Source organism: Garra rufa, chromosome 6 (assembly GCF_049309525.1).
Source record: "Garra rufa chromosome 6, GarRuf1.0, whole genome shotgun sequence".
NCBI lineage: Eukaryota > Metazoa > Chordata > Actinopteri > Cypriniformes > Cyprinidae > Garra > Garra rufa.
The window spans coordinates 440670-447024 of NC_133366.1; the positions used below are offsets into that span (position 1 = coordinate 440670).

Here is a 6355-nt window from a genome sequence, read left to right on the forward strand (position 1 = left end):
ATTTTAGCTCTTTGGCCCAAAGAACACGTGATTCATTGTCCGGTACCAAAGTCTTCATGACACCTCTGAATACAGGTAGCCTGTGAGTGAACTGAAGCAAGTTGCCTCTTTCCATTCAATTTATTATTATTATGAATTTTTTTTTAACTAGCTGTGGAATATTATAGATCTGCAGTTTCATACTGTGAATGTATTATTATCACAACATAATTTTTAGAGCCAAATTATATTTGTGATTCATGCAAATTGTTTTATTTAGCTGATAGCAGGAACCATCAACAGCTGACTGACATCAACTGATTTCATTTTGTCGTTATTGGTTACTGCAAATGTGTTTGACAAACACTCCATCACAGCATTGTCTTTGACATGTATTTCCTCGTACGTGGCATGAAAAATGATGTAATTTTTCCGGTGTAACTTGTTAATAAATGTGACAGGTTTTTTAAAGAAAAAATAAAAAAAAAATAGCAACACCCCTGTAAAATACGCAGCTGAGCAGGTTGAAAATGAAAGGTGTGGAAATGCTCACACAAACAAAAACATTGTATGGTTTGCAGGAATTAACAGTTGATGGTGAAGCAGGTTCTGTTATGTGAAGAACAGGTGCTGCCACATGAATAGATTAACAGCTGATCTGTGTTTGCCTTTTGTGAACTTTCAATTTGTTTACACCTATAATGCGATGTCTGCAATTATATATACATTACTTTTTTGCATATTAATAGCTCTCTTTATTATTTTGTCTTTATTCTGTCTGAACTCATCTGTTCAGTTGTGCATTTATTGAATGAGTACTGTGCTACGTCCAAACAGATTGCATTGTATTTCATGTATAATCATTTTACTGTTTTAATTCATTTTAAATCAAGATATTGCATTGTACTTTATGTATAATAATATTTACTGTTTTAATTCATTTTAAATCAAATTTTAAATAGTTTTAAATGTTATGTGAAATGTGCTATATTAATAAACTTGCCTTGCCTTGAAGTGTTTATATAGGATAATATATAAAATATAATATGCAAGATTTGCATAAAAGGGTCCCTTTTTACACCTGTAATATTTTTAAGTACATTAAAATCTTGTTGGTTTTATCTTTGGTTATCTGTGTGTATTCATATTCAATTTAAACATGTGGATTTGGGAAAAATTATTTCTTTAAGAATTAAAAAACACAAAAACCTAAATGAACCCAAAACGTATCCGTTATATTACAATCACAATAAAAGAACAGCTGTTTCTTCAACATGACCACAAAATGAACAAATTTCATCAATATCAAAATATTTATAGAAAGATGAATTAAACCTGTCGCTATATGTTAAGTTGTTGCACTTGTTATAACGTCGTTGGTCACATGATAACGTCAACATGGCGGAAGATGTGCAGATCACATCCATTCTCAACAAGATTTGGCTGTAGAGTACGTACTCTTGTAGCACTGGATAAGTAAGTACTTATTGAAATTAAGTACCTACTCATTGAGTATGCGGTTTCGAACGCAGCCAGAGAATTTGATGTCAGTTTTTCCCAAGATCACGTTGAACTGTGGACTCATCTGAGCTCTTGGACTAAGGGTGCTTTCACATCTGTGGTTCGGTTCATTTGGTCCGGACCAAGGGCAACAAATGATACATTGTAGCATTTTTCTGCCATTTTGGGTCCTTTTCACACCACACTGATTGCTCTGGTCCGAACCAGTTGAAACAAACCAAAATGCAGTCATGTGACAACATCCACATCACTCGTTGGCCAGATCGTGTCATTGAACCACTGATCTATAATAGAGAATTATATAGATCAGTGTATTGAACGTATTTTCTAAACTGTTAGGCACGTTTTTTCAATTCGCGAACGCGCCGCATCGAGGTAAAAACATCTCAACTTTTCAGGATGCTGCAAGCACACCGCAGGTCATGAATCAACCAATCAGCTTCATCCTTTCCCTTAATAACATTGAAAGCACTGGTGTCATGACTCTGGGCTGCAGCCTTTCCCTCCTCCACACGATGTCGCTGTCTTCCTTCCTCACGCACCTCATTCCCCTGAATTGCATACACCTGTCTTTGATTATTATACTCGTTTCCTCCACAGCTGTTCACTATCACCACAGACTTTATAATCTCCACTCTCCCACCACTCTTGTGAGTCTGCATTGTTTCCTGTACCCGGTATCCTGTCTTCAGTTCTGTGTTGATCCTGCTCTGCCTAGTTCCCGTCGTGTTTGCCATGTTGGCCTTTGTTTTTGTTTGTTTATTTGTTTATGTTCATTAAAAACACCTTCCCTGCATTTGGACCGCTCTCTCTGCTCCTGACGCGGCGGTGACCGCTCTCTCTGCTCCTGACGCGGCGGTGACCGCTCTCTCTGCTCCGGACGCGGCGATGACCGCTCTCTCTGCTCCTGACGCGGCGGTGACCGCTCTCTCTGTTCCGGACGCGGCGGTGACCGCTTTCTCTGTTCCGGACGCGGCGGTGACCGCTCTCTCTGCTCCGGACGCGGCGGTGACCGCTCTCTCTGCTCCTGACGCGGCGGTGACCGCTCTCTCTGCTCCTGACGCGGCGGTGACCGCTCTCTCTGCTCCTGACGCGGCGGTGACCGCTCTCTCTGTTCCGGACGCGGCGGTGACCGCTTTCTCTGTTCCGGACGCGGCGGTGACCGCTCTCTCTGCTCCTGACGCGGCGGTGACCGCTCTCTCTGCTCCTGACGCGGCGGTGACCGCTCTCTCTGCTCCTGACGCGGCGGTGACCGCTCTCTCTGCTCCTGACGCGGCGGTGACCGCTCTCTCTGCTCCTGACGTGGCGGTGACCGCTCTCTCTGTTCCGGACGCGGCGGTGACCGCACTCTCTGTTCCGGACGCGGCGGTGACCGCACTCTCTGTTCCGGACGCGGCGGTGACCGCTCTCTCTTTTCCGGACGCGGCGGTGACCGCTCTCTCTGTTCCGGACGCGGCGGTGACCGCTCTCTCTGGTACGGACGCGGCTGTGACCGCTATCTCCGTGCCTGACGCGGCGGTGTCCGCTATCTCCCTGCCCGATGCGGCGACGTCCGCTATCTCCGTGCCTGACGCGGCGGTGTCCGCTATTGGGCCTGACGTGCCGTTACACGGGCCTGGCCCGCCATCCCTCCCCCTGACTTGCCTTCCTCCGTGCCTCCTCCCTCCAGACTTGGGGAACGTCTGGGAGCCGTTCCGTGGGGAGGGGGTACTGTCATGATCTGGGCTGTGGGGCTCCCCTCAGCCACCTGAGGTCGCTGTTTTCCCTTCCCTGCACACACATCCCTAATTGTACACTCCTGTCTAGTCGTTATCACTGATTACACGCACACCTGTTCACAATCACATCTGGTCTATAAGAACACTCATTTCCCACTACTCATCCTGGCTGCATTGTCTTCTGTGTGGTTTGTTTTTCGTGATTCTTGTTCCTGAAGTTTATGTTCCTGATCTTGCCTTGTTTGTGTTTTGGTGTGCCGTTTTGGCCTTTTGGTTTATGTTTATTTGTGTTTTGTTATATAAAAGTCTCTCCCCTGCATTTGGACCCAGACCTCCTTTATCTCCACGTGACAACTGGCAAGTTGGAGGAACAGCTTATACAGTAATAAACATTTTTTAATAAATATAATAGCAGAGCTACTGCAAGCGATTTTTAATGCTGAAAAATCCATTTATCCTTTGCTGAAACTTTAGCGTATTTATGGAGAGCGCAGGTCATGGTTGCTTAGCAACGGCAGACGCCACTGGAGCGCAAGCTTTCCACGCGTTTTTAGGCGCGACATGTGAACGGCACCTTAAACAATGAGAAAGATTGTGATGTTCTTGTGAGTTTTTGAAAGTTGGGACCTATATGATCATCAGACCAAATTTATGAGGCTCCGCACCTCCTCACAACTCCAAGTTTGTCCGCGAGCTGTCAAGGGGCTATGTTGCTAAAGCGCTAACTGTCAACAAATACTTGTCCTCATCCCATAATGAACAGCGCAGCAGACTACGGCAGCTGGATTAGTCCAAAAAGGTGCAGTACTTTTTGCGGTTGGGTCTGTTCAAGTTCGGTTCATGTTCTCACCATAAACGAACCGCTCCAGTGTTCGTTTGAAAGCGTACCGAGACCACCTCTTCAGGCAGGTCTCGGTACGCTTCTTTGGTCCGCTTTTGGTGCGCACTCGAGTGCGATTGCTATATTCACACCTGCCCAAACGAACCGCACCAACAGGGAAAACGAACTCTAGTGCGATTCAACCGAACTAAATAAGGCAGGTGTGAAAGCACCCTAAGTCTAATCTACAGTAAATCTGATCTAAGTTGGGCTCTGGCCTAGAGAACCTGGCAGCAAGTCACAAGCGAGTCTCAAGTCAAATCCCTAGTCCTCAAAGAATTAAAGTTCATGAGATAATTAAGACTAATTAATTGATGATTGTGCATTAGTGATGAACACCTGCTGTTATTGAGAATTACAGAGGATCAGATGTTGATGTTTTTTTGGTTAAAATGATGCCACCATCATGAAGATCAGTTTTTAATGCATGTGGTCTCTTAAATCATTGAGATCAGGGATGTATGTAATGTATGTAATGCAATAGTCATCAGGCGCTGACCTGCTAATAATTGAGTACAAAATAATACATCAATAACAATTATTATTTTTTGTTTGTTGTTCCTTTGAAACCCAGCATTCAAGGTAAGTTTTTTTCTGATATATTATTATTATTATTATTATTATTATTATTATTATTATTATTATTATTATTTTATTTTTTTAACTAGCTGTGCATTATTATAGATCTGCAGTTTCATACTGTGAATGTATTATTATCACAACATAATTTTTAGAGTCAAATTATATTTGTGATTCATGCAAATTGTTTTATTTAGCTGATAGCAGGAACCATCAACAGCTGACTGACATCAACTGATTTCATTTTGTCGTTATTGGTTACTGCAAATGTGTTTGACAAACACTCCATCACAGCATTGTCTTTGACATGTATTTCCTCGTACGTGGCATGAAAAATGATGTAATTTTTCCGGTGTAACTTGTTAATAAATGTGACAGGTTTTTTAAAGAAAAAAAAAAATAAAAATAGCAACACCCCTGTAAAATACGCAGCTGAGCAGGTTCAAAGGGAAAGGTGTGTAAATGCTCACATAAACAAAAACATTGTATGGTTTGCAGGAATTAACAGTTGATGGTGAAGCAGGTTCTGTTATCTAATGAACAGGTGCTGCCACATGAATAGATTAACAGCTGATCTGTGTTTGCCTTTTGTGAACTTTCAATTTGTTTTACACCTATAATGCGATGTCTGTAATTATATATGCATTACTTTTTTGCATATTAATAGCTCTCTTTATTATTTTGTCTTTATTCTGTCTGAACTCATCTGTTCAGTTGTGCATTTATTGAATGAGTACTGTGCTACGTCCAAACAGATTGCATTGTATTTCATGTATAATCATTTTACTGTTTTAATTCATTTTAAATCAAATTTTAAATCGTTTTAAATGTTGTGTGAAATGTGCTATATTAATAAACTTGCCTTGCCTTGAAGTGTTTATATAGGATAATATATAAAATATAAAATGCAAGATTTGCATAAAAGGGTCACTTTTTACACCTGTAATATTTTTAAGTACATTAAAATCTTGTTGGTTTTATCTTTGGTTATCTGTGTGTATTCATATTCAATTTAAACGTGGATTTGGGAAAAATTATTTCTTTAAGAATTAAAAAATACAAAAACCTAAATGAACCCAAAACGTATCCGTTATATTACAATCACAATAAAAGAACAGCTGTTTCTTCAACATAGAAGATGTGCTGTTCTGATCTAGAAGCGCTTTTCATTAACTGTAAGCCGTTCTATTCGCCGCGGGAGTTTTGCTCGTTCATTCTCGTGAGCGTGTACATTCCACCGCAAGCGCACGTAAACCTGGCGTTGCAGAAACTCGGTGATCAGATCACAGTGACAGAACAACATTACCCGGACTCTGTTTTAATCATTCTGGGGGATTTTAATAAAGCAAATCTCTCACGTGAACTGCCAAAATACAGACAGCATGTCACATGTCCAACCAGAGACAGTAATATATTGGACCACTGTTACACCACAATTAAAGGAGCATATCACTCTGTCCAACGGGCAGCTTTGGGACTATCTGATCATTGTCTGGTTCATCTTATACCAACATACAGGCAAAAACTTAAATCTGCTAAACCTGTAGTTAAGACTGTAAAAAGATGGACCAACGAAACAGAACAGGTCTTACAATCCTGTTTCTATTTGACTGATTGAAGTGTTTTTGAAGCTGCTGCCACAGATCTGGATGAGCTCACAGAGACTGTTACTTCATAT

The 6355-nt window shown here is 41.4% G+C and overlaps 1 protein-coding gene across 1 annotated transcript in view; it reads left to right on the forward strand.

Moving 5' to 3' along the window:
• LOC141336253 (deoxynucleoside triphosphate triphosphohydrolase SAMHD1-like) overlaps positions 1-6355 on the forward strand; it is a 29946-nt gene that overhangs the window by 19149 nt on the left and 4442 nt on the right. The window lies entirely within an intron of this gene.